General features: G+C 38.9%; 1 protein-coding gene across 1 annotated transcript in view; it reads left to right on the top strand.

Annotated features, from left to right (window-relative positions):
* zfh2 (Zn finger homeodomain 2) overlaps positions 1–20,912 on the top strand; it is a 173,628-nt gene that overhangs the window by 14,593 nt on the left and 138,123 nt on the right.

Here is a 20,912-nt window from a genome sequence, read left to right as displayed (position 1 = left end):
ATATAGTAATTAAAGGAATCCCTAAAATATGCGTCATAAACTCGGACTTAGGTCAAATAAGCAGTAACCGTTGTTAAAGGGCTAAGTATGCAAATAAATGCACAGTACGCAAATGCATAATCCACTCTAACTTATTGGTTCTTTCTTTGCTCACAAATTCTTCATGATTGTAATCATTATGCTACAGCTACAACGCCGTGTTTCATTTGTTTGACTTGAGATTCTTTCAGAAGTGACTCAGTACGAAAGCGCCAGGCGTATCCACAACCAGCTAATGCGACCGGCAATTTACAGTATTTACTAATGTCCGCTTGGCAGTTATGTTGTTTCGGTCACATTTAGGCGTCACTATTTAATTGGTGTTGAAAAAAATATAATTTCGTGTCTCACGGAAGGCACAGCTCAGCCGCAGATTATATCGTGTAAACTACTCTTTATATTAATTACGGTCGTTTCCACAGTCATTGTTGTGAGATGACATTTCCAGTCTCTCACGACCAAAAAAAAGTAAATTTTATACTCAAATGAATTAAGCAGACCTCACACTGTCCCACTTAGTCTCAACGATAACGCACTATGTAGACAGGCCCGCTTACATTCAGATTTCAATTTGAAATTTAAACGAAATGGACCTTATCTTAATTAATAGTGGAATCAATATCGCGAAGCAGTCACGGTGTTAGTTTCTTAATTAATGTGAAACACGGTCAAGAGATTAATTAGTGCTGTCCCGGCGACACTTAGCCGACTATTAATCGAATAACGAACAATTCGAGTTACAAATTGAAATCTTGAAACCTGTTCTGGGCTCCCAAATTTTTATTTTATTTTTTAACTGCTTGAGATTACATTGAACGCAGATTTATGGCGATTAACACATGAATAGCTCGTATCAATGATAACTTACCTTCATAATGGGACGAGGGCAGATTTATGACAATATTAATTAAAAACTTCGATATTAATATCTGTAAAGTTAATATAAATTTGAATTCCACAGTGCCTTAAGTTTATACATTCTTCTTCCTACACCTGTCACCTAACTTAACATACAACAATGAAAATTACAAGATTCAGAAACGGATTCTGACTTTTAAATTAAGATTCGAATATTCTAAATTCAAACACATTTAAAAAGAGAAAAGAAAGAATGTGTTCACATCGACGTACGGAATTTCAGTTTATCAAACGAACGAACGATTATCGATGAATATCAATCGATTACCAGTTGGATATTCGTTTCTAATTCTAACACGAACAGCGTTAGTGGATCAAAAATTCTAGTCGCGTATAGTTAATCGAAATTAGGTAGTATCTAAAATATTTATACATATTCATATTTTATCGACATATTTTATCGATACTTATTAAAGACCGGCTACCACTCGCGTCTCGAGGTGAGAACGATGGCGCCCCCTGCTGAGCGCATTCACAGTGATACGGGAACACACTGAACAGAATTCAAAATGAAGTTATGGCTTTACGTACCTTTTTCATCTCCTTTTATTTTATTTTATAACCTCAGTCAAGTTTTACTTGTTATGGCCGACGCACAAAATACCAACATTTGGATGTGTATCTACCTAATTAAACAGCGTATTGAAAAGATACTCGTCATAAATAAACGATATTGAAATCATAAATTTGTAATACAACATTTTATGTACCTATTTGACTGGACGTGCTCTAGTAAAATATTTACACTAAAACGCTCCCATATTGAGTTTTCTATGTTGTGTGTTAGTTCATTCCGTTAATTACAGTAGCGGTCATGTGAATCTTACAACAGCAAACAACTTCCGAGCGCCTCACGCCATTTGCTCGCGAGTTGGACAAATATCGAGTGTCAGTGTTTGCCGTGTTCGTGTAAATATCGACATCGGAGTTTGCGTTACGCATCACTAGCGCTTGTTTGTCGAGCACCGCTGTGGTGTATGGGTGTAAGCACGTAAAGGGTTGCCCACTCGACAGCCTCATGTCGATAAATATCCTCGTTTACCTTGTTACCTTAACAAATATTGTCGAGTGGACATTCATTAAACTAGTCTCTTAGCTTTGCTCATTTAGTGCCTTACGTTATTTATACTGTGGAATTTGCAATTGTGATTTAAGACTTATTTTTATTTAACATAATATCTCCGGATTTATCAGTAAGGAGCAATTATGCTATTTATTGCCTTAACATAAATTCCCAATAACTTTTCCATTAACTTTGACTGCCATCCATTATGCATGAGCCACCCATATTGTTTCCAAAACTAAAAATGTCAAACGCTTCATGCAATAATTCAGATTAAAACTGTAGTTAGAATTATGTCACTTGCCTAATAGATTTAATATTTAAATGGGAATCGTGCTCGGGTTTAATGTGTTTAATCAATCATAAGGCACGATTAATTACTTAGATACGCGCGTCTGTCCGCCGCCTTGATTGTTGCTCGACTATTTGACTAAGTAAAGATATTTATAACGAGCTCTATTGTCCACTTCTTAGTAACCAAAAGTTCAAGGCTTTGTAATAGGATGTTTATTAATTAGATGGGTGGAAATAAACCGGACGATTAATTCCAACAAATAACCATTGTGGAGATAACAATGACGTGACTTGAAATTTAGTGTAACATTATAATATGTCATGTCCCACACGCCCGGATTCCAACTGAACTCGCTCTAATGCCGTCATTTTCTAACATGTAATAGATAATCTAAATCAAAATCATGTTTGTTATTGTAGTATAGACATAATTATTTGAATCTGTTGTGGATCACTTCCAACTATTTCAATTATGACTAATGTTTTACTTATTTCACAAAAGTAGAATCGTCTAAAGAAAAAAATAACGGATGAAACATTCAAATTACACTATGAAAAATAAACAAAATAGAAGAGACAGCTACCGTAATCAAGTAGAAAATTAATCAACAGCAGTTTTGATTGAAATCTGTATTACCACATCGTTAATAAACAGAATGTGCAAGTAATGACTCGAGATGGACCTTCCTACCGGTTTTACACAACCGGCATAGCTCTCATTATCGCCGCGGCAGTCTCATTTTTTGATTCTCTAAGTTATTCTTAACTCCGATCTTTAGTTCGATGAATTGATGAAACTACTTATTCAGCTGTGCAATTGACTTCTACTGGAACATTTTTCTTGCTTTCTTCCTCAACTTTGCTTTTATCTTGTCAATGTTGATGTGTACAGGTTCATAGATACTGATATTTAGAACCAGTCTATCGGTGAGGCGAGTAGACTTTATCAAGGCTATTTAAGCTTATAAATTCTTTGTTATGCTTGCCACCGGTTTTACGTCCAGATCAGGGGCATTGTCTATAGATGACACTTGGGTGACACCAACGTTTTCTATGTTAGCTATAAATTATATATTTACGATTATACAAATAGATCTCGCTGAACTCAATGCTTTATATGTTTATCTTGAGTATGTTGCAAATAAAACTGAAACCAAGTAACTTTTTATATTTAAGCGTTATATTTTAAATGTTACATATTTTTGAAATTAGTAACTAATCAGTTTAGGGGTAGGTACTTATTTCAAGTGCTGATATTGTATTCTTCACAATTTTCTAACACCGTAAAACATGAAGTAAAATATGAACATTAAGTATTTTTTTTACTCCTCAAAACGGATGAGGTTATGATGTATCCATTTTTTCTTACACACACTCGCTAATTGTTTTAACCGAGTCAAATCAATAACTCATCTATCCGCACCTAAAGCAATAATTTATGCATTACTGATTATAATCTTATAAGCTTCCTCGCATACCTGCACCGGCTGTTTCGGGAACTATTAATAGACAAGTCGTTAACCCATAAAACAAAAAGGTGTACTGTATTATAAGGCAACACATGCACGGTCATAAAGCTTATCCACGTGTGCTCGGAATAATTACAGACTATGCCAACTATACCTATGCGGTTCGAAGCTGAATCACAAACAGTGTTCAACCGAGATCAATAGTAGAAAAAAACTCAGCACATTGCTAGACGAATTGCATAAATCTACCTATGCAGGATCAGTTAATTCGTTTCATCTTGCTTAGTTAATTACGTAATTAAATTTCGTATCGGCTCGGCTAAGTAACGGGCTTACGAAAACACGCTTCGCCGGAGAACCATTAGCCGCGCCTTAACATAATAAAATTATAATTAAATCATTGAAATAACAGCCGCTTGTTATCTAGGTGCGGATTTTAATATCCAGTAGCGATGTGTAGACGCGCCATTCTACTTCCAATAATAAATTTGACAGACGGAAACAGCACGCCGCGATATTATTTACGGCCTCTTGAAATATTTGGGATTCCCAAAGACCATTTCCATTCATAAGTCCAACAGAAACATGGACTCTTTCTAACGCACGAGCGATACTCATAAAACCTGTTTAGATTTTGATAATTTTATTAACGATCGAATGCATGGAACGCCGAGTGCGAGGGACTCCTAACGTCTCATATATTACGGCTTTAACACAAATTATACGAGTTTAAAGCCACAACATAGAGCGTGCGTGGGTGCCTTAATGTTAAAATGTGTCATCTGTAATTATACGATCCAGAGAATTTTAATGTCTTCGAAATGTCGTCTTCTTTATTGGAATAGAGCTAATAGAAGCTTTAGTAAACTGGATCTATTGTGTCACAACATATTTTGTTTAATGTGAATAGCAAGCCCATCCTTTCGGCCAGAACTCGATCAATATTTTAGTCGCCTCGCCACACACACGGCGTTTAGTTTCTTCGCATACTTAATTCGCATAGGAAAGACTTGGGAGTCGACAATTAACGTTGTGACGATACGCATCAAAGCATCTCCACTGGTGCACACAGTAATTACCTGCTGTTGTCCATTCACTTTACATCATTACCCAGATTTCTACATCTTCTTTATGTCTGTTCATATTTGTAGCAATGTCGTCGCAGTGTGTGGCGTAAATAATTTCTTTTAGTTGCCCCGGCATTCATTAGGGGCACATTGTCTCATTCGGACTGATTGTAATGGCGTCAGCTTCGAAACTTTATTACAATAATTTTGTACAATTACGCATTGATGCATCCATTATTAACCCGTTATTATTAAGTCCGTACCCGACACGTTCTCATTGTCCGAGGATATAAAATAGTACGTGTTTGTGATAATCCGCCATGTTGGTATCCTTGGTGGTAACGAAGTGCTAAAACGTAAATCACAATTACATGTCTAGGAAGTACTATTAGTATCCACTTATGTAACAACAATATCCACAAGTGATCCGCTAATCATTCGCGCTTTGATCTTTAGAAACGTTAACTCTACAAATTCTTAGCACAAACAGTGAGACTGGAGCCGTTTATTGCCACACAGCGAATCAATTGAACAAATCGCTTTCGGCCACTAATAGAAAGAAAACGAACCGTCGTTGCGTCAGCAGACGGATTAATTAAACTTCTTACGACCGACTATATACCTACCTCCACATTTCCATTAATGTCGCTTCGAACTTAAGTACTTTAATTAGTAGTTTTCCCATTTGGCGTAGGTACACCTGCAACAGCTAGGACTTATCAACTTGCAATGTCTGATTATTCAGCTGACGAAGCATTGTAAACCTTCAAGTTTTAAGTAAAGGTTTGAAGGTGCGGTGTCTGTCAAAGCCTGTAAACCGTTTCTCGAGGATGAGCAGTTTGAGGGCGCTCCCATTGGCTAGCGCGGGCGCAGTGTTAACGTAACCATCACGATTGAAACATTTTCAAATAGTTGTAGGTACCATAATTTGGTAGTCTTTACGTTGTTGCCGACTTGTAAATTGACTTATTTTATTTGTCTTTGCATGCTCATGCTAATTTATTTTTTAGCTTTTAACGGTTTCATCATGTAGTTTAAACTGAGCGTGTAACAATAAGGCGTTTTGTTGCTGCGCAGCTCTGTCTTGTTATAACTAGTCATACATTCTTTCATCTTTCGTTATTTAGTGTTATTTATATCTAAACGTAACGGTTGACCTAAAGTATTTTTTTATGTCGAAAGCATGGAAACCTAACAAAATCATAATGATGAATGATTGAATATCAAATCTAATGTAATAGTGTAGGGCTTTGTCCCGGCCGCTGAATGAACCCGGGACGTCCAGGACAAATGTGGGAGATCATTCTTCATATTTGACGTCGCCATGCATGGACATAATGCCATCCATTTAGCGACCCCGCGTCTACTATTGTCAACGAACGTTCGAACAAGTCATTAAATTTAAAATCCAATCAATTATTATGGTATGAATAATTGACTGTCTCTTTTCTTCGAGGTATCGGGCGTCATAGACAATTATCGACTTTCTACAAATCGAAACGGAATCGTCGGCAGGTGAACAGTTTTGCAAACAATTTCTTGTTCACGGAGCCGCCTAATTTCTTGTCGCACCGTTTTTGGTGTCAGCTCTAATGTCGATAATTAAATTTTGAAGGAAAGGCGCGCTTCCATGCCTAATAAGTGTTACACGAAACGACCAGTTTCTGTCGCGGGGCGGCCAACAATTAGCATTAGACGTGTTAATTATACGACGCAATCTCATATTTTAGGCGCGCATTCCAGCACCGAATGACGATGTTCAATTCGTGTTGTGCCTTAATAGATCCATCATGCCACGACTGAAAACATTAATGGAAACTACTTTGATATAAAATTAGACCGTAAAACGTTTAATGGCGTCTCGTCAATCTGTAGTTTAGAAAATAAACAAATGACTTGTCACGCTTTTCGTCGCCGAGACAGCAATCAACAAGCCCACCCATTGAAAATGTAAAATATCCAATAACGGTAAAGCTAATTATAGTTTCGGTAACGAATCGAGCCACTCACGACACCGCACTACGTAAGAAGTGGACGATGGTAACACGCAAAAAATGCGTCGTGAGGTGAACACATTCAGGGCCATCCGAAAAGGAGCAAAAATTGTTAATGTAGCCAAGTGTAAATTCAAACAGTACGATGGAAACTTAATAGTAATGACTCGTAATGAAATTCTAACTGGAACTGCGTGGAACAGCTTTTTTTTCACTGGAGCATTTCAATTTTGATGTGGTGAGCTATCTGAGACGTGACACGAAGGGCTGTCGTCGCCGTCGTACCAACTGCGACCAACAAAAAGTGCTCTCATTTACTAACATCGGTATCAATAAAACGTGATTCGTAATTTCATACTGCATTTTCAGTTCGACACGCCTTAAACAGCACTTTGCCCTTTCCACTTTCCTTGTTTTTGCTACAAAACAAAACGTTACTTAGTTGTCTTTTTTTACGTCATTCCTAAGTACTCTTCTTTTAGTTTAATATTTTTTGTTTGGACCGTTTGTTTGAAAGCTTTTATATCATCGTGTTGCAGCCGGGCAGATGTTGCATTCAATAATCGCAACATTATAAAATATCGCAATTAGTTCCAAACGCGACAATCCATACACACATGTGACATTATCACTATTTTGTCTTATTGTTGCCCGCAAATATGAACCCACACAATTTGGGGAATTAGTTATAATCCGCGGCGACTCCATTGTGATGCATTGTTACCGCGGGGACGAGGCTTGGGGTGAAAGACGAGGGAGTCCGGTCCGTGTAACAATTTACGAATTTTACCAAAAGAATGATTGATCTTAAATCAAATTCGCAAATACTAGTATAAGCCGATCGTGGAGCGCGCATCAATACGGTCATTAAAAGGTATCGTGAATAAATTAAAGGGCTGTGGTGCTTATGGCACAGGTGGAGGGAGCGTCGAGCGCTCGGGGCGAGCGGGACGCTTCGGTTATTAATAATCCGCATGGGCCGAGGCACGAGCGGGCTCGCCGCGACCGGCCCGCGACGACATTCCAACGCATTGTATCGCCCGCTCCGCCCGCGACACTTTTGTCTATTCACACCGATAAATCACCTCCTCCGCCTCAATGCGAGCATTATTTACCTCTAACGGCGACCTCATCGCGCTACATCGATTAATTAGTCTAACACTACAGATAAGATAGCAGGGAAAGCGATCGCTTTCAATTTCCTCTCGAGGGGCACTCGGCGTAAAGTGCGCGTTTAATGCGGACAATCGGAGATAAAACGTGCGAGACGGGACTCCCTTAATCCTGCGATCCAAGATTGCGAGAAAACGTTTTGACGTAGGGTGTTTGGTCGTCGCCATTGTCTGCAGCTCTAATTCGATTGCCCACACACGGCTGCGCTGACGTGGGCGCGCCGCAGCACGGATCCCCTAATTAAACCTATAAGACGTTAATGGGAGTCATTCGTCGCGAGGTCAGATTGCTGCTCCATCGCTGCGACGGCTTTATTACCGATATACATAAAACGTGCATTCTTTTGAACGATAATATCTGAGAACCGTGTTCGTGGCGTGAAATTGTAATTTGTAACTATGTTGTTAGGTATACTTGATCTGTCTTGATTAGATGTGATCAATAAGCAAACACTAACTATCCCCATTATTGAGTTAGCGCGCCACACGCGATGACGCGTTCGGCCGTTCTTGCTTGTGTTACTGGCGTTTAAATTGATTGTAATGGGAATGAATTCTGAACAACTGTGATTTGAGTGAGAACATGTCCTGGCTTTCATTAGACGCGGTTTACGTTTACGTGGTCATTCCTCCCTGACCTCGCGTCGAGATCGCGTCGATGACACGCCGCGTCTGCCGTTATTGAGTAAGTGGAAGCGTCGGTTACGAGGGAACCTTGGTGAGGAACTAGCCAGAACCGCTCGAGGCCTGGCACTATCTATATAATCGGCCTGGTTAATATGCTTATTAAATTATGTCGATGGCAAAAACTGAAGCTGGTCGTTCGTTTAGCTTTAGGGAGTAATTAGCGGAATGAGGCTTATCGCGAGATCTAATCACTGCCTCTAATTATTGGGTTAGGCCGCGCTACATGCGCAGCCGCATGTGTGCCCTTCTCGCCGTGCCTTCACCTGATTGCAACAATCTTGCTAACATTTTCTGTATAAACAAGTCAAGTTTTTGGCACAAATAAATTATTTTCATCGCGACAGTTGAAGTACCCAGGGTCATTATCAATTGCATTTCTAAATACAACTGAACAAATGAAATGGAGCGCGGGCCCGGCGGCCACCGCCCGCATCGGTAATGGACAACTTTGCATATCAATACCTACTTTAATATCGACATGCATCATTTCATTTAATTGTATTACCTCAATAGACTGATCAATGTAATTCGTCATATATTTGAATGGCGTAGTCCCAGCCAGGCCAAACTGTTTAATATTTATAGTAGCATGAACATGTTAAACGTCAATTAATGTTATACTGGAAAATAATTGACATAAAAACGTTTTCAATTATACAATCAAATAATACCGTAGGCTCGCCTTATACGCTTGTGCTAAAACCACCGGCAGATTGCCAACCAAAAGTAGAACTGCAATTTTTTGTCAGCCTCCACTACCTACTTGAACGGGTTTCGAGCAGCGATTTGTAAGGACTTAATATTAAAATGTTAAACAAACATTTAACTTACTTGCGAAGATATAGTCAACTTTATGAGGTTGATAATGATATGACTTAATTAGATAGAACTACATTATTGATAAAAACATACAGCCTAGTTCAAGACATACTCTCATATAATCATTAATACTTGCTGATTGACCAAAAAGGGAATTGTATAGACTGGTCGGAATCTGTGGCCTAACATGGAGTCTGAACCTAGACCGAGTTGCCGATAGCGGGTTGACGAATTGCTGCATCATCGAATTCAGACATTGCAACGACAAGGCTTCGTACACTGGCTATAAATGAACCAGATTGCAGCCGGTGCAACCTTAAGTACGCAGCTCTATCATCATCTGCGCGCATTTGTCCCCACGTACCACCTACCGTCAAAAGAATCCGTTCAAAAGTGTTAAATCGGTTAATATAATGATGATGGATGCCGGCCCGACCAAACAGCCCGCAGCGGGGGTGTTTTACCCCGCTATACAAATAAAATATTTTTATTATTAACCGGTGCACTGTCCTCCTCGCACCCACGCGGGCACCCAATCAAGCCGTTCCTGTCGCACCGTTTAATCGAAATCATATTTCTGTTTTGTCATTATGGTATCACGTTTAGAGAGTTCCTCTCTTTTGTCCCGGATTTCGAATCGGTGGTTTCTTGTTTCCAATGCAGCTTTACTTTTTGTTTCCTTTTTAATAAGTCGCAGCGGCGAAGTAACTTGAGAGCGGCGTAGGCAGAACTCCGCTTATTTGTGTTCAATCTGTGATTGTCATCAGGTAGGCGACGTCAGCGTAGTTACCGTTAGATCCGCATTCACACATCCTTGTTTTCCACGCATCTCTAATCTTTCATATTCCAGTAGTGAACTTCTGTTTCCAATACATCATTTTTTGCCTTGTTTACCGAAACTAGTTCCAGTGAATGAAGTTGATGTTGCCCATAAAAAGGTGCAACCGTGTCAAAATCAGACATTATTGTTTAAAATCTAAGACAGACGCATATGAGTTCCTTTCATCATCACGGCTCTACCTGTAGGGACGCACAAAAAACATCGCAGGTAGCCCATTTGTTTGTTATTAATTCTCGCGTCGATCTCGTTTTTTTCCCGTCGACCACCTTAATACGGTGAGAATATTAATTATAATTATAAACGGCCTCGTCGCGTTCCCGAGGTGCGCTGCAGCCTCGAGTTTTGGTTTCTAAATTTAAATCTGATCATTTATCATGCGACAATGTCAATTTTGTCTTGATCTCTTTTTATTGTGTTCCAGTTTTGAGCCGAGACACCTCCGTTTTTTTATTTTTAAAATTACTTATTGAGTTCTGGCAACTGGTACCGTAGGTATGTAAAAAATATCTGCAAATGTGCTATAAATAGCTAAAGAAGGTAACAGAGGTCCCCTCACCTCGTTTTGTTCCTAAATAAATAATTTAAAGCAGAAACATGGAGAAGGGGTTCCGGTAAGCTGCGCCGGAGCAGGCGCGACTCGGGCAAATTATCAGGAAACGCCCGCACACGCTTTCTGCACACAGTAAGAGGTTAAAAATCATACTTAGCAGCAACTAGGCGATCGAGTACTGCTACAATAGTCGATTGTTATGTTACCTTAATTATAATAATGACGCTCTATTTAAATTGACTCGGTGTTTTAAACAAAGAATCCGTATGTACCTAACCATCAATTTTTTAATGATGGCGGTGCGATGTCATGTGATTTTGAAGGTTTCGCAAATCAAACTACACGGGCTCAGAAGTAGGTCACAGCTACCTTAGCTTACGTATCGAATATTGACAAACAAGACTGCAAGTCAGTGCATGGTGGTGCATCGATAGAGCCCGCATCATGTCGTTTTATTTCAGCTCTTGCATTTTATATTGCCACCGGATATATACAATAAAATAATCTTTTTATGAGGTTACTCGCACACGGCAATCTCCTCGACGTATCTAGACTATATACTCACCTTGACTCGGTATTGTAAAGGTTCATCTGTGGATGTCGTGCTCGCAACAGATTTGTTTTGTCTTTGGATTCACGATCTATTTTAAATGATGCCATTGATTTAACTAGAAAGTATAGTTTATAAATGGCGCATTATAGCATAATGGTTCCGTTAGGTGTATGCTCACTAGGTGTGGTATGGTAATGGGTCAGCATTAGCTTCTCGGCTAATATATCACGATCTGAGCATTAGCCGTCTATCGCCCCCCGTTTAGTGGCGAATGGTCTCAGGAAAGCACCTATTGTGAAATTTGTTTTCCTCGCGCCTGGTGGGAATGAAGCAATTATCTCCGGCCAGCAGATTCCGGGATCGCGTCTAATCTCTATCGATACAGCTCCAACTGATAGCCACAGAAAGTATAAATTAAAACTGGGTACTTAGGAAGATTTATAAAAGCAATTTCAAAGGCGTTCATCGCAAACATTGACAACGACAACCCTGAGAATTTAGAGAAGAAATCCCTGGAAAACGGTCGGAGTCGAGTAAATAAATAAAAGATGGTGGCTCGAGCTCGCGATACTTCTCAAATTGAATATTAGATTGAAATTACGCGCTCGGGCGGCGGCTCTCTCCGCCTTTTGTTACGCGAATGATACATAAAGCGCGCGCGCATACAAACACGGCAATAAGAGTTTTAAATTAGCATTCTTTTTGTGTTCCAAGCCACCCCACGCAACCCGCGCACCCCGCCATCTTAATAACGTGGAGAAATTGAGTTGTTATACACCCTTTTCGGAGGAGGCGCGGGTGCAGCAGCACACCTCGTGGAGAAGCCTTTTTGTAATTGAATTTAGATATTCTTTCCCCGGATATAACGACGGGGAGGTTGGGCCCGCTAGTTCCGCGAAAGGAATACATGTAAATGTGGTGATATGAAATTCTCGAGTCGTCGTTGTGACGGTGTCGTGCGTTATTATTGCTAACGTTATTTCGCTTTTTTACTATAGGTTCACGGTTGTAACTTTTTCTATTAGAGCAGAATTTATCCCATATTTGAATCATTCTTATATCAAGAAATTCCGTAAATGTAACCTAAGTATTTGTAATCCAAATATTTTTCCCGTGAGCCTCACAAAATTTTATATCAGCCTAGATTAATTTCAAATAGGTCAATATTGGTTATGTTTTTGACTTTATTTGTTTTATTTTTGTAAAAAACAACAATATACCTATAACTTTAGTAGTTCTACCTAATAGCTACTGTCAACTTAGATTTTCACCGGTGATGTAAGGGTATGTATGGTAATCCAAATTCCTTACCTCCGACTCAAATATTTTGACAATCTCGATAGGTACAGCGTTCCAAACGAGAAAGGTTCTATTAATTTGATCAGCCTTCCGAGAAACAACGATAGCATGATACTGGTATGTAATTACTTGAAGCTATTAACATCGGCCGTGTACAAACATGGCGGATGATTGTTGGTTTCGTTTTAATTGCGCACACGCATCGACCAGTTAGACCTCTCACTGATTTAGCTGGCGTGAGAAATTAACTTATTGATTTTATAGACGTTCCTTATAATACGGAGTAATGGCTATCGCGTGCAATCGCAATCGAGCAGAAAATCTTTATTTTATTATAAATTCGGATTACGACGTTTATTTCAAATGAACGTTAACGCATCTTAATAATAGACAGCCGTTAAGTAAAACTTTCTTACATTCAAATCTTAACAATGATGCTTAAGTTCCCACAATTTATTGAAACTCTTTCCACACTCCCATTATAAAACGACATTAAATAATAGTTAAAGTGAACTAATTTAACAGTGAGTTCCCCTCCCCGGGTAAGCCGAGACCATTACGGAGTCAGCACATTACGCGACACGATGAAACTTTGCTTCTTAATGCCCTCCCTGGTAATTGTTCCGACATTACGATTCCTCGACACTAGTAATTATCGGGCGACATTGGCTCGACCGACGAGAAAGTCTGTGGTCCCGTAGCCGCGTATAGAACCTCGCCTCCACAAAACCATTAGCCATGTTTGCTCATCCCGGAACCCAAATCGAAATCATAACCACGAAAAATATAACAATCATTCAAATTAACATTAATGACACATTTCTCGGGAACGTTAAGATGGCGTCACGCTCGTCGCTGAGAAATAAAATTAAAACTAATTCGAGGTCTCAAATTATAGTCGTCCAGCGGCGGATGTCGCCGCGGCGGCAGCGGCGCCGGCGCAGCCGAAACCGCACGTCATTGTTTTTTGTGGCGAGCCCCGAGGTGCCTGGATCCCGATCGACCTCAGCCGCTAATTAATTATTTCACATGTATCGATCATTAATTATTGAAAGACCGACCATACCTTCCACCCGTTATCATCTTAATGACGGCCAGCAATTTGTCGATAGTAATTATTTTCTGGAGCCGGCTCCAAACCCAGCATAATTATTTGAGGTTTTAACACGATCGAGGCATTATCCCGCGTAGGTATTAATAGCAGAAAGCATCGGGATCGAATCAATCTTAATCTCGTACGAAACGTAATCCAGATTTATTTATGACGGAGCAGCGCGTGTGCTATTATGCTCGTCTGCGGCAATTTGCCTCGGAAATTGTCTTAATCGGCCGCTCAAGGGACTATTTATGTATAATTATTTCCAAATTCGACGCTCCGTTTGATGCCTTTCCGCTCTCTTTGAGGTCGTTCGACAAAAAAGTCATCTGTTGCAACAATTAAGCGAAGAAAAAATAGAAATAAGTATCGAAGGGTCTGCAATAATTATAGGCACAAATTGACGGTTCCTAAAGAGTAGATCGGCCGAGTGGCGCCGGCAGGATACTTGCACTCCACGCGATGTGGAAGAATCCTCAGGCACTGATGTTTGTTCTAAACCTACCTACGTGTTAACAATATGTACTCGTAGCTTGCTGTCAATGACCGTTATGAAGTAAATCCTGACGCATTGCACAACCATGAAGTTTCGGAATATTGACTATATGAATAACAGAAGCTATGCTATACTTGTTGCGGGTGATAGAATAGTACTCGTATGTATAGGATTTTTTCCTGTGGTTCACATTGTCAAAATTGAGAAACTTCAAAGTCGTGCAATGTTTCAATTAGGAATGTAGCCTTTGACTGTAGAGTAAGTCCAGGATAGATGCCCCACTTTTTGAAATCGCTTTAGATTAGATTATTTATTCATTCAGTATAAAATTACATCATAGTTTTTACATGTCAAAATTACATGTTAAAGTAGAGTTAAGTTAGTAAAGTAGTTTATAACTCAATAATTCATCATTTAATAGTAATGCGTCCAGTGCGTATGATAACTATGATCCTTTATTTATTATTTTACTGTACTTGTTTTGATATAAGTCGCATAGATTTTGTGTAAATCGTGGGGGATAGACGACTCGGCGCAAAAATGGGTCAGAGGATTGAATGTGGATGAATTAAACGTTTCTGTCTTTTATTTTCATTATTTTGAAATAATTATTGTTTTAATATTTGCAAACAGCATCAGAATCCACACTACATATAAATACCAGTTATGAATATAATGCTTATTTTCGTTGGCAAAACGTCGTCTTAGTATCCTAGGCAGTACCTATTGTACACGTTTTGGCCATTTTGTTGAGTCCTTTTTCTCCCTTCTTCATTTTCTTGAAGGCTGCTTGCATGCTTTCTTCAGACCAGGCGATGTTAAGCTCTGTTTCCTCGTATATTATTTACGAGGTATTTTACCTCTATCGCCATCACCATATCAGCTGTAGGGCGCTTACTGTTGTACATAGGCCTCCCCCGTAGACCTCCAGTTGCTTGGACTGGAAGCGGCCTGCATCCACCGCCCCTCTGCAATAATAGTATACATCGTGTCTTAAGGGCGGTAAATAAGTAGGTAAATACGAACGAGAGTCTATTAGAACCGTCCGTGCGACATATAATGTTTTTCATCACATTTGTGAGTAAAATAGTATATTTTATGTATTTTGTAAGATTAAAAATATTATTTTTACCCGAAATTGCCGGTACCGCTGGAGCAGCTTGCGGGCACGACTAGCAGTTGAGAATAGATGCCCTTAGGGGCATCTATGGCGATCAAAAAACGGGGCAACTGCACTTTTCGCAGAGGATAGATGCTTTTTTTAGGTAAAAACTGATGTAATGATAAATTCACTATAAAACATATTAATCCATGTAGCCCAAGCTTCAGTGCAAGCAAATCAATTTATGAAAGACAGATATTAAAAGCGAGTCAAAAGTTATTCGAAAACAAATACATACTTACAAATATAATTCTCAAATTAACTCAAAGGTTGACTGGTAGAGATCCCTTAAAGGGATAAGTCCGCCTTTGTACAAGTATCTCAAAGTTTGTTAATTGTATTTTGTTCATTTTCTTTTGTACAAAAAAGAGTTTACATACATACATACATAATTTCCACGTTCTCCGAGGTCTCGTCGCGGAAGATTTTGGCACTCACAAACTCACGAAACGCTCTTGCTTACGATCGCAGCGCCACCGAGGTTTACAGGGATGATGCTTGCTATTATGTAGTGAAATTTAAGCCTCATAGTCCTGACTAGCCGAAATAAAAATCGAGGCATCTATCCTGGAATTACCCCAGATCAATAGTATTTATCTAGTGTTTTTTTTAATGACCACAATGATTGTAGGTAGGTATTTACAAGACTAAGTACAAGTACAATAAGTCAATTTGGTTTCAGTAGTAAGTCTTTTTTTCAACGACAGTCAAACTAGCCTTAATTTTAAGCAATAAATACTCGTCAGCAGTAAGTTCCAAAAACAAACAAACCATAAACTCATGTACTCTGTACTAGAGCGCAATCTCAACAATATTGAATCTGCTTCCTCTCTGTAAACGTTAATAGGTCCTGCTTAATTAAGCTGATGATTATAAAGGCTGGTTTGTGTGGGGTTAATTAAAATACAAATTAATGGGAAAGTAAAATTGTCGTTCGTTAATCAACAAGTGAGATTCTCGTTTCTCGTCACAAGAATGCTTTGTAACACGTAATAGGTGGTTTATAAATTCGCACTGTCACTTCATTATCGTATGAAATGACAGACGTTTTAATTGCGGCTTTCACTGCGAATTCAAAAGTTTACGAAAGTTTAATTACACTTACATTAAATACGCAATAATTACCAAATAATTGAGAGATTTACGGGTACGATTTACAATGTTTATTTTCCTTAACCGATAACGGCAAAGTAAAAGGAAAAGTTATGATTTTAGCAGCCTTTGCATCAGATTTTAAAGCGTTTTCTTTACAAACACGAACAGTGTTTTGCGAACGTGAAATTAATCCCTGCAATATTCTTGTTGATAAGAAAAATTACCTAACTATCGTATTCCTTTCTATATCGAAGTGATGTCTGAAATAGGTTGTTTTAAGCGATAAGACCACCTATTATCTCCCCTGCTTTCTTAATTTGCTGCTTTTTTTTGCTATGACTCAAAAAGCAATCCTATTGTATCTTATTAGAATGTTCAAGTTCAAATTCTAACCAGGAAACATTTCAACAATCTTATAAGATCCTCGCACTTGACTCCGCTCATCGGTGCCGTAGCCGTCCCGTGTCGAACACGGCTATTACCGTAACGCCGTGCCCGGCGCAGGCGCTGGCAAAAAGAGCCATTCCCAGCCTCCAAGTTCAGCTCCATTACCTTTAATGAAGGTTTAAAGTTAAACCCTAACGGTAGACATCGCGATCCATACCATATAGTAGCCAACTCAGCTCCTCCATCGGCGTTCCCACGTCTAACGAGACTACCTCCATTACGTACAACATTTTACATACATTCCGTCCACTTATTATCAATGTATTAAGTAAATCGTTCCCTCAGACTTCGCTCAATTTTATTTCCATTAATCGCTTTTCGACATTTTCAGTTCAGTGCCTGACAACGCCGGCTTAATACCTTATTTATTGTAATTCCTCGCGCCGACTTAGTAGATGTTGTTTAATGCGCTTTTGCAATGTTTTCGTGAAGAAAGCTGACTAAGGGTAATTATTTAGCAGTGTTCTGCGGTTTCGTGGGGCGAGCGGCCGACGACTTAATGAGGGCCCGCGTAATAACCGTCGATTATTAATATGGACGTAGTCTGCCGCGGCACTCGTTACCGCGCATCCTCGCTGCGCCTGCGACGCCTGTTTGCTTTGCTCTCCTCGTTCGCGGACGTTTTACGCTTCGCGCGATCTATTGTTGCGCAATCATTCCATGTATATATCACTTGTTATTTCACCTCGAGTGACATGTTTTGACGTTTCATGAGACAACTCGTTAGTTAGTCTCGTCAGTGGCTGGCTTGCGCTTCTACTGCATAAAGCAGTAAGTGGCTCCGTGAATGTCACTGTTTCCAACTAGTAAATTCTTATTCGAAAGCGATCCGTGTCTCACGAATTCCCATTTCGCGTCTACCGGTAATGAGAATGCTGATTGACTCAGCATGTTGTTCGCTAATTATACTATTTATAGCATTGGAGGTGGTTCGTAATTGCACTTGCATCAGCTACCTAACATTCTCAATTTCACCGCCATTGAAATCTGACGTCACCGCGACTGTTTAACTTGTTATTGATTGACTTTCTCCTTAAACAAACGAGTCGGATTAGCCGGTGATCATGCAGTTTACTGCTCATAAATTGGCTATTGACAAAAACATACATTCATACGTATTATAATCTAATATATATGTCTGCAACATTGTGTGAGCCTCATTAATGGATTGAAAAGCGCGCGTCTTCATTATGACGGACTTTGTAACTATTGTAGGAGACCAGTCTGATGCGGGATGTGTGATTGTGCGCGTGCACTGCTGGTGCTTGTGTGAGTGAACGCCCTATACAAACACGGGAATTGCATTTGTATTAGTGCACACAAGCGTCATTATTTCCGTCGTAGTTTTCTCACGCTTACGCACACACGGGCGAGCAAGTAATTTGCACTGAAATGTTACTACGTATTATATTCGTTTGTGTGCGAGTTTATCGGAAATTAGTTCTGGTGCAGGCATCAGGGTACTTATTGGTTAGAATTGACAACACCAGTGATTGTTACGATGAGAATCTGTGCACGTGTCTCCTTATTAAACATTTACTTTACTGGGTGCCACCGCGAACTCAATTGCAAAACAGAAATTACAGCCTCAAGCCTTATGATTTTGCATTTGTTCTTCATGTTAATCATATACTTTTATCAAACATAATACACGCCAGGGCTTTTATTTGAATAAAGAAATGTTAACTTTCATAATTTCAAAGTTTAAAATAATAATTGAAAGACCTTTGAAAATTCTAACTAGAATTCCTAACTGGAAATTCTTATAAGAAACAACGCTTGTCAATAAGTCCGTTCTCATGGAGTTGAGCAAATATGACCTTTACTGTTAATAGCAAGTAGGGCGTTCACCTCAAGTCTAATTACCAGCTCTTTGCATAATATTCAAGGCGTACACATTAGCACTACAAAATGATCTACAAATTGCTATTGCTGAGACGACTACAATAATTACATAATTGTTTAGTCTTGCACTTATTTTTCTTTTGACTTTGTTCAGAACACCAACAATTTTAAATTCTGTGGTAAATTTAATTTAAATTACATTATCACTACAGATGATCCAAATATATTATAAACATGAGGTTCTAATTCCAAGAAAACTGAGTCATGGATAAATATTTTTACAATATTCCAACAGCATTAGAAATTACTTAATCTACACCTAAATTTCCATCGTATCTCCAGAAAACTCACGTGAAAAAGATAAAGGCACACAAGGAAACTCATTGACACAAAGTAACTGTCGTCTTGGCCAATATTGACTCAGAATATCAGTGATATAATTTATCATGATCAACTAATTTTCAAGGACTATACTCCATAAAGTAAATAGAGATGGGTGCGGTCACTTGGGCATGTTTCAAGTAATTTGAAGGACTTAGTAGATACTTAAGAGATACATTTACAAAGTGTATAGGTATTAATGATCTAAATTCCAATTCGAATACAGGATTGTTGTATGTTCACGATATTGTAGTTGACAAAATGAATGTAAGGGATAGAAGATAGAGCTTAGATTCTGTACAGGTTCAACTCTTAGTTTATATGTTTAAAATTGGAATCGATTATTCCCATTCCAATTTGGAATTTTAAGCGCCCAATTTAGTACCCTAATCTGGCGTGTTTGGTTCTTCTTCTTTGTCGGTATCACTCTTGACAGAGTGGTCGTGGTCATCGCTTCAGGTGTTGGCGGCAAGCTTCACAACACGCCGCCACTCCTCCCTAATGGCCGCCTTCCTCGTGCATTGATGTAAAGATGATGAGCCATTTACTGCCGCTTTTATTTGGTCAGTCCACCTAATAGGCGATCTTCCTCGTGGCCGGGTACCCTCAACCTTTCCCTGGATCACAAGTCGCTCAATAGCCACCTCTCCTCGGCGGCATATGTGACCAAAGAAGGTGAGGATACGAGATTGAACCAAAGACGATAAACGCTGCTTGATGCCGAGTTCTCGAAGACAGGCCTCCCCTCAGAATCAGTACTTAATAATATTTGATTCCAAAACATTCAGTTGGATATTTAACTATAAAATTAAGTTATCTCACATTTTGCGGCATGTGTTTTTATAATATAATCAGCCCATATGTGTCTTCATTATCAAAATAGAATCAGAGCACAACCTTAAAAAAATTCAGACGTCTGAATATAAATCTAGCTGACACCTTATCGTCTCACATATCCGGTGTAAGGTTAGTAATTCCCGATTTAACGTTTATATTATAATAATTACACAACTTTATCAGCGACATCCTGCTGTTTATTTATTCATTAGTCAATGAGGTTAATTCATGGCGTAATCTGGGAATTAGTCAGGCTATTTAGTAGAACTGGCGATTACATAATTCATTAATGAATGCAGATTTTAAGGAAAATCTGATGCAGTGAGTCTTTAGTACAATGTTGTTGTGTATGGTAATTGGTAACTGAAATAAGAAACGAATCATTATGGTTACTTGTATAGAGCAGTTTTTATTAGTGCCTATGCCTCTTTTATTGGTATCCTTGTCTTTTATTTAACAAATAAAATAAAGAGTGTTTCATTTATGAGACCTATTTACTATGGTTCGCCTAACTCCTTGTAAAGATATTTACTGAGAATGTTATTATTAGATCAAAGGATCCTTGGGTTAAGGTACCTTCTTAAGTACCTAATAAGTATTAGAATTAGGTATTATAAGTTGTTTTTTCTCTGATAAAACATTTGTACATATCATTCCGATGTTTCATGATATCGATTATCTTAAAACTGTCAAATAAGTAAATACATAATTCCGGTCCTCGTAGGTATATTTGTGGGAAACTTTATCTCTGATAACAGCCGAGATAACGAAGATGAAGTGTTAATCTT

The sequence above is a fragment of the Choristoneura fumiferana genome, chromosome 8 (genome assembly GCF_025370935.1).
Source record: "Choristoneura fumiferana chromosome 8, NRCan_CFum_1, whole genome shotgun sequence".
Classification (NCBI taxonomy): domain Eukaryota; kingdom Metazoa; phylum Arthropoda; class Insecta; order Lepidoptera; family Tortricidae; genus Choristoneura; species Choristoneura fumiferana.
Note: the sequence above shows the minus strand (reverse complement) of the source record. Positions and strands in the feature narration are given on the sequence as shown.